Here is a 9698-nt window from a genome sequence, read left to right on the forward strand (position 1 = left end):
GTGTTAAAATGCTCAAAACCCAACAAGGTCTGTATCTCAGTTACTGGGATGTTGCTATGATTAGTGATCTATTCGATCGGTTTAACTGTTATATGATATGAGCCAGCATATGTTATTTATGTGCACATGTTTGTTTGATTGGGGGTTGGGTTGAGGCGGTCCTGCTTTGTGTTGTAGGCCAACATACCCGGTGAGCGGTCTGGATAGGCTGTAGGCCCTGTGAGGCGGTCTAGTCATGCCGAAGGCTGGGGAGCGGTCCAGATAGGCTGTAGGCCCTACGAGGTGGTCCAGTCAGGCTGAAGGCTTAATATACATGTTGTTATGTAATTGTTATATGATGTGGTTATAATTGTATGATGTTGGTATTTTGGGGGAAACTCACTAAGCTTTCGGGCTTACAGTTTCAGTTTATTGTTTCAGGTACATTATGGGATCGTGGCAAGGCGAAGGCATGATCGTACAGCTCCTCATGATTTGTTTATGTTTCTAGGAAAACTCTGATATTAGATATTTTGAAAACAAACTTTGTATTGATGAATGGTTTTAAATGGTTTAAAAAAGTTTTAATTTGGCACGAAATTTTTGGGTGTTTCATTTTACTTGTATTCCCCCCCCCCCCCCCCCCCCCCCCCAAAAAAAAAAAAAAAAAAAAAACATAGTAAAATAGTGAAAACGTAGGGGTATGAACTCACCTCGAATGCGCGTTCTCGTTTAGATACGAAGTAGTAGTGACGAACATCAGGTTAGAACTCATGCGAATAGTCGTATCCTAAAAATCATTATACCCGATGTCGTATTTAAATTAATAAGATATTAATTTAAATAATGGATACTAATTTAAAGTGTTAGACAACACTTAATTATGTAAGAAATACATACAAAAAGCTTTAGGAATTATTTGAAATAATTGTAGACGTTTTCAGTGTGTTGGGTGTTTTCGGTTGGAGTTTTCAGTGTAAGCTTGAATATTTGAAGATTTTTCTTGGTGTTCTTGGTGAAAATAAGAAAATTTGGGCAAGAATCTTATGTATATATGTTGTTTATGGATGAGTTTTGAGAGCAAAAATGGGAAGGATTTCGGTGTGAAAAGTGAGAAATGAGGAGTGTTTCCGGTATATATATATATATATGAAAGTGTTTACGGTTCATAAAAGGCCATGACTTTGGGTTTTCGGTCCCTTAATGGGCTTTTGGTTGTTTTTTCGGTCACACAAGACCGAAAACCCTTTCCTCTTTAAATCAATGACCGAAAACTCTAACTTTGTAATATTCCCAAACCATAAACCTATTGCTTCTAGAACTCTTGGACCGAAAACTAAAAGATCCTTGGATCTTGGACCGAAAACTCATATGTGGGGGTTATTTCATGTTTTAAACTTTAAACTTTTATCTTATGTTAACGTATATTAGCTTAAATTAAGTTAGGTTTACAACCATACTTAGTTACTAGATTATAAATATTCCTTTAAGGCTATAAAGGATACAATGCAACTAAGGATTGCAATGTGGTTTTACTTATACATGGTTAGGGTTTACACCTTGGTGGATCTTAAATTTTCGGATTGTGACAAAAACAATACTCAAATATGAATTCTCACACCCAAAATACTAAAAATCCAAAGGATTACAAATTTAAACAAAAACTGTTAGTATTCGAGAGACTAACCTCTCCCAAAGGCATCATATCACAAAAAGATACCAACGCCTTATTCTCATTTCTCACCACTATGTATAGACCAAATCCCTTTAAAATGGAAAATCCCCAAAATGCCCTTCCACTAAAAGATGTTTCTACTTGTTTGTAGAATAAGTGAAGGTAGCCCCAGAGAGCCAGTTTGTCCTCGAGTTGGAAGGAGGATGATGCAAGTGTGGCAGCAACTAAGAAAAAAAAGGTTGGACACCAATGTCTCTTCTCTTTTGAGCTGAGAGACATGGAACAATGGGTATGAAAGTGGGCAAACACGGTGTAAGATACACTGAAAGAAATTAATGTCTTTCCATGGTCTTCATTTTCTGTTAATTGAATTTCAGGTCATCCAAGATAGCGGAGGAAGTTGATCTTCTAATAGGGTGGAAAGTGGAAACCATATTTCTAATCAAACACAAGACTTTGAAAGGAGTCCATTTACAAATACTCAACCATTGAGACCAAGTATTTTTCTTTCCTTGAATGAAACAATGGACTGTCTTATTCATTTATTTATTGAGGATTGAGGACACTCATAAAAACCTTGTCTTGGGAAGAAAGAAACCTATGATATGAAGTCACAATTTTGCAATAAGCAAGTGTTTATACACCACTACAAAAATGGTAAATAGTCAACTCGTGTTGGGTAAAGTCAGGGGCTGAAGTGATCTTCCCGGATGTGTGGTAGACTGTTTTTTTTTGCTTGCACATATTGACCGGATGGATCATGGTACACATGCAAAAACTTTGGCATCCGCAGGTCCAATCCAATCGTGACAATTAACAAGTCATTAACTCGTACACACCTTAAAATTTCCTTGAAAGAGCATCAACCACAACCACAACCACTCTATTAGCTTCCATTCCCTTCCCCGATTTTGTATTTGGATCTCAGTTTGCACATCCACTATATAAATTACTTCCGACCCAAAGGATTACAAATTTACAATGCAAAGAGAGGTTGGTCTCTCCCAAAGACACTAGATCCTAACGCCTTATTCTCACCACTATTCATATTAAATGGAAAACTCCCAAAATGTCATTCCACTAAAACATGTTTCTAATTCCTTTCTCGTCTCTTCTAGAATAAGTGAAGGCCGGTGGAGCTATATCATAAAAAGAATAGATATAACTTATACGAGAGGTGGTCAGGCGTAAATAATTAAGGTCAAGGCTTGGGTTAATTTTGTTTGTGTGACTAGCCTTCACTGACCCACCAATTTGGTTGATCTCTTTTCTTATTTATGTGATAAAGGATGTGATTAGGGGTATTATTGTCATTTCCTAGTTAGGTCGGTGCTAATCCTAGTATAAATAAGAGGTCATTACAAGTTCGTTAGCTAGCTATTCTTTTGTTCAGTTAGAACTCAATTCTTAGGAGAGACTTGTCTCGCAAAAGGCAGCAGAACATTCACTTGAAACATTTGATTCTAGTTCAATCATTCAATCCTATCTCAAATACCTAGACTACAACACATACTATATATGATAGTACCCAAACTCAAGTAAACTTTTTTGGAGGAGTCTACATACATACAAGAGGTGCTCAAATACCAAGTAGTATTCTATAATTATACGTCATCCAAGTGGCAAGATAATCAAACTTGTACACTAAAATGCGGTGCAACAAAAGGGACATGAAACTTCTCCAGATAAGCAAGTAAAAGTTTTAGAGTGGAGCATACTTCTGCAATTTCCCCTTCGGATGCATGCTTGTTCACGAAACCAGCAAACACTTTGCATTGATTCGTCCTGAAGCACCCTATCACATCACACAACACAGAGGCATAGGCATAGGCATAGAGAGATGACGAGATAGGTTGACACCTTGGTCAATTAAGATCTTTGCAAATATTTCGAGAAAAAAAGAAAAGATTTGGAAAAGGGATGCAACTACGCAATAAGATGGAGTTACCTAGATGTTCGTATTTCTTTGAGCTTGAGGCATATTTAACTTCAATGGGACGCATTCCCTGTAATAACAAGATTCATATCTACAATCAGACAGAAGGTTTAACCATCATCTTCAGTGTAGTTAAACACTTAAACTTACCGCAGGAAAACTATGTTGATTATGTAATGCTCGTATAGCTTGGGCAGCATCCTCTATCTTTGCATATTTCATAAAACAATATTCTAGAGATACAGCTTGCTAATGTTAATTTAGAAAGTCATTACATGATTTTCAGTTTTTATACACCGAATCAAGAAAATATCTAATTAACGCCTTTTACTTTGTCCTAGCACAACCAGTAACTTTTTGTGTGAACCAGAGATTATTTATCAAAATATATTGCTCATGGTGACTATTCTACTTTACCTTGCTCTTGTGTGCTTTTTAGTTGCTTGAAAAGAACGACCTCAATGATGTTTCCATGTTTACCAAATAAGGAACGGATCTGATAAGATAAAGGAAAATTACGATGATGAAAGCAATATTGTTCTTGTTACATGGAAGAGACTGATGATATGATTTTGATCAATGATGATTGCATACAAAAAAAATGATTTTCATGATCATAGATGCAAAAGAAGTGACACTTAAAGGCATAACAAACATAAATCATGCACCAAAGACCATCAAACTCATTTGATAATGTGTGCACCTTAAGCACTCCATCCATCTGCTTACACTACTTAAACCTCTATAATATTCTCTATCATATGAATTATAAAGCATGCCAGTCCAGTCTTCCCTTGTGAACTATGTCTGATCATTTCCAGTTTAGAACAAAAAAGGTTGTCATTTTTAAGAGAAGCATATTGCTCTGTTCTAAAAAGATGGTGAACTTCATTAAGCAAACGCAAAATACATGAAAATGGGTGTAGTTGAGATGCAATTATTGGCTCCTAAAATGAATGGATGCTCCATTGTCACTTGTAAGTCGCTAAGATATCATCAAAAAGGTCTTACTACATGACAGCATGGAAAGGAAAGTACAGGTAATCAGGGGAATGACATAAAATTGGTTTAACTTCAAAAGTAGTATGTAAAGTAGAAATTTGAAGATTTATACAAAGGGGGCTTAACCTTTGGTGATGTTTGTAACTACTAATTAGAATAATATATCATGTATGCAACCATCATTAAATTTGGGGATGGGAATCTGATGTTAGATGTAAACAACTTACATCTTGTTCAGTGACTTCTCTTGGGACCCCTTTAACATAAAACTTCGCATAATTTCCATCATTGTTGTATCATGAGACAATAAAACTATTTCAGCAAGTCTTTGATCTCCAGTAGTTGTTATAATGTTTGGTGTGGCTTGGAAAATAAATAAATAAATAAAAATCCATATCATATCTGAAGGTAAGAAGCTATCAATTCCAGGGGGATATAGTTTATAGCTGTTGTTTCGGAAATGTTTATAAAATCTATGGATGCATTTGCAGTGGCGAATCTGGAATAGAATAGTCGGTGGTTTCTAATTAAATAAAATCGAAAAATCTAAAAAGTAAAAAATCCATGTGATGAATCGGGTCGGGTCGAATCAATAAAAACCAGTCTATCCGGCCCCTAAAACTAGATTTTTGTAAAAAAAAAAAACATTTATTTTGCACGACTAAATCTCTTTTTTATTAAAGAGTTCATTTGCAATAATTATTTTTCGAACCAACAATACGGAATGATTTGTGTTGCTTTTCAACTTTTATTATAACCATCCACCATCTATTTTATAATATCAAATAATTATATCTCTTTCTTTTTATCTCCTATATGGGATAAGTTTTAATAAATATTAACTATTTGTTTTGTAAATTTAAATATAAATCCACCACCATTTCTTTCATTTATTTGTCTTTTTATCTTGTCAAAAATAATGTAAGGTAGGTCATATTTTTTCTCAAGATGGTTCCTAAACTTTATTCAATGTAATTAATATATAAAACTAAAAAAATAGGTAGGTCCTAGGACCCACCTTTGCTATATGTAGATACGCTAGCCCTTGTGCATTTGTTGCTTTGAATTACATAAGTAAGGTAACAAACCAGGAGGTCCGTGAGCAGAGTGAGAGAGTTGTCGCTTTCGTCCAGCAAATGCAATTCCATTGGCGTATCCAAATGAGTCGTTTGGTTCGTTACCGACATCTTGATGGTGGTTTTAGTATCTACGGTGGTGATCGAAGTGGTCGTCGTTAGAGAATCCGCTACCATGGTTAAAGTTACCGTCGTCGTGGTAGGAAGGTGAAGAGTTGTCGTAGGACCAAGAAGAACGGTATTCTCTGTGTTGATCCATGCATCTGGAAGTGGGGATAAAACCTTAACGACTAATCACTGGTAAGTCATGGACTCGTGTTTCTTTCTTTCCTTGTTTCTGGTTTTGTTTTCCTTTCTCTTTCTCAATTTCTCTTGCAACAATCACGACGACGAATTAATAAACTAGAACGTCGTAGGACTCAAGATGATGGGTCAAAACTCAAGAATTTGATCCATTGCAATCTACCAACTAAGTAACTATTACTCTCTAATTTTAATCCACTTAGCGATAACTTTTTCTTTTAGCACAATCCAAATGATCCAATAGGTGAATTGCCCAAAAGTTTTATTCTATATATTTCCTAATTGTTTGGTGTATTTTTTACGTGACCGAATGGATGTGTATGCTTGATTTTTATATGAGGAGTAAAGTACATATAATAACACTCTAGCCCAAAAGGTACATGTTTGTTTGTTCACTGCGGTGTAACGTCCCAAAATACGACCCAAAAATTTTTTGTTTAATCATTACTAAATTCATTAGATCAATACCATAAAATAAAACTCATACGTCAATGTATCCAAAACCATAACAAGTATCACAAGAAAACTGTATCAAAACCGTATCAAATCATGTCAATGAAAAGCTAATCTGTGACATCCCCAAAATCACGGCCAGAAAAGACCGGTTTGTTTATGCTTTGTTTAAAAATCAGAGTAACATTTTAAATGAAAGTATTGCGGAATTTGTCCCAAAACAAAATATGATAAAGATTTATCAAAAGCATTTCCATAGAAATGTATTTCATTAAAAGACTTGGGATGTCATGTTTGTACAGATCAAAAGCATAAACAGTACAATATAAGCTTTACTACATTATTTCATATCTACAGGCCTATATTCGTAATCCCTCTTCCAACATCATATCTATGCTCAAGCGCCACTACCTGTAATACATAAAACTGAGTGGGTCAAGCTTGGGAGCCTGGTGAGCACATAGGGTTTTCAACCCACAATAAATAAGTTTATTAATTTCATCAATCAACAATAACCCGATTACCCGTTCCCGGTATCCTCACTTTACATCCCTAAACACTTATCATAAAGGACCTAGCCTAAGGATCATCATCGGGACGGACACTACTGCTAAGGGGATTCCTCAGCAATAAATGTCCTAAAGGCAACCATGTGGGGGATGGACTACACCGGTGAACACATCGTTCACAAACACCTACAGGTTGCAAGCCTGCTAGTGATCCACTGGACTGTCTAAAAGAGTCTGTGGTCGTCATCCATACTCCGCTAGATGACAAAATCAACAACATCAACATCAAGGCATCTCATCATTTTATCACACATCACCTATTACATCTACCCATGGTTTACCCCAACATTTTCGTAGATATAAAATACATATACAGTTTAAATCATTGAAAACATGTATAAAAACGTTCATCCAGCATAGATAGCAAGTATTCAGATAATATGCACACATAGCATGTAATTTATATAAAATACTTCATATCTATGTGTAAGCTGAAAGTAATTATGCACTCACCTGAAAGGTGGTGACTCAGCACTCGGATAGCGCTTCGGTACTCTCAAAACGATTTTCCTTCGATAAAACCTAGTATCAATACCACTATGGTTTAGTCTAACGATAACCGTGACTAATTAATAGTCTAGCTATTATCATTATTATATAAGCATTAAACGATACTTATATAACCCATAATAATAGCCCAAGTACTTATTATAAGGTCCTAATAACATTACTATATTAAAACGTTAGCTAAACTAAAGATAGGTTAGGCGTAGCTCACTTACAGCGGGTTTTCTCGAAAACTGGGCTTCGCTGGAGCAGCGTTCCCAAACCGAAAGACCCCTTTTCTCGGGACTCCGGGAGCCTTGGTGCTTCCTTCGGGTGCTAAAGGGTTTACCTAGGCTTTTAGGGGGGTTTGGGGGGTTAGAGAGAGAGTTTAGAGAAAGAAAGAAGTGGGAAAAGGTGTGAGAAATGAGGGTGACCCGACTCCCTTTTTATAGGCTGGAAAAGCCAAAAACTCATCGAGTTGGCCTCAAACTCTTCGAGTTCCAGGTGTCACCATCTGGTGGCTAGCCTTGGGGAGGAAGCAACGGTCAGGATTGCGCCACGTCACCCGATTTCGCACAACAGCCTCCCGACTTAGAAAAATCATAACTCTCGCATACGAGCTCCGTTTTTGACGTTCTTTTTTTTCACGCGTAGGTAAAAACAATATCTACAACTTTCATTTAGACTCCGTCGGCTAATTCTTGACCGATCTTAAATTTATCAATAGGAGGAGATTAGACTGCTAAATGACCGCGAAGAATTCGTAACTCCTTCATACGGACTCCGTTTTCATCTGTCTTTTTACCGTTGAGTTCCTATTAATGATATCTTCAACTCTCATTTAGGTCGCGTAAGCCAAAAACTGCTCGAACTAAAATTCGAGTTTCGGGCTGTACACTGCTAAGCCGAAACTTCGAAAAATCATAACTTCCTCATACGAAGTCAGATTTGGGCGTTCTTTTTATCGACGCTCTTAGTTTAACGTATCCTACAACTTTCATTTAGATTGCTAAGGCTAAATCTCGCTCTATCGTAAATTCACTATTTACGCTTCCCGGTGTCGTGCCGGTTTTACCGTAAAACTTCGACGGGCCATAACTTCTTCGTTATAACTCGGATTTCGGCGTTCTTTATATGTACAGAAACCTTGAGACATATTCTACAACTTTATGTAGAAATATTGGGCTTATCTCACACTTTAATTTTGACTTTTATTTTTATTCTTTATTAATTATACATTTATATTTAAATTATAAGCACATAAATACACATAATACTCAAATATTTCATCTTTATTACTTCAAAAAAAGTTACAATAGTTGACATAGACTATTACATTGACAAATATGCTTAGCCCTGAAACCCGGGCGTTACAATTCTCTCCCCTTAGGATGATTCCATCCCGGAATCATGCATCAGCAAACAGATGTGGATAGCGACTCATCATGTCATCCTCTGTTTCCCAAGTGAGATTCGGCCCATTCGAATGTTTCCATCGGACTAGCACTAAGTCGACCATCTTGCGTTGTAACTTCTTAGTCTTACGGTCAACAATTGCCTCGGGCTCTTCGATCAGCCTCTTATTCTCATCCATCCTTAACTCTGAGATTGGAACTATATCGGGAACATCTCCCGTGAATTTCCTCAAATAACACACATGGAAGGTGTTATGAATACCATTGAGTTCTTTGGGCAATTCCAACTTGTAAGCTTGGTTCCCTATCTTCTGAAGAACTTTGAACGGTCCAATAAACCTTGGACTCAAATTCCCTCGTTTTTCGAATCTTATAAATCCCTTCCACGGTGAGACTTTAAGCAAAACAGAATCCCCAACTTCAAAAGTCATTGGTTGTCTTTTCTTGTCAGCATAGCTCTTCTGTCGATCCTGGGCTGCTAACATTCTTTCCCTAATCACCTTCAACTTCTCAGTAGTCTCATGGACTATCTCGGGGCCCATAAACTGCTTCTCTCCGGCTTCAAGCCAACAAGACGGCGTACGACACTTCTATCCATACAAGGCTTGATAAGTTGCCATCTTGATGCTCGAGTGAAAACTGTTGTTGTAGGAGAATTCTACCAAAGGTAAGTGCTCGTCCCAGTTCCCTTGGAACTCAAGGGTACATGCTCTCAGCATATCTTCTAGTGTTTGAATTGTTCTTTCGCTCTGACCATCGGTTTGCGGATGGTAAGCAGTACTCAAACACAACTTTGTACCCAAC

Source organism: Lactuca sativa, chromosome 8, assembly GCF_002870075.4.
Source record: "Lactuca sativa cultivar Salinas chromosome 8, Lsat_Salinas_v11, whole genome shotgun sequence".
Classification (NCBI taxonomy): Eukaryota; Viridiplantae; Streptophyta; class Magnoliopsida; order Asterales; family Asteraceae; genus Lactuca; species Lactuca sativa.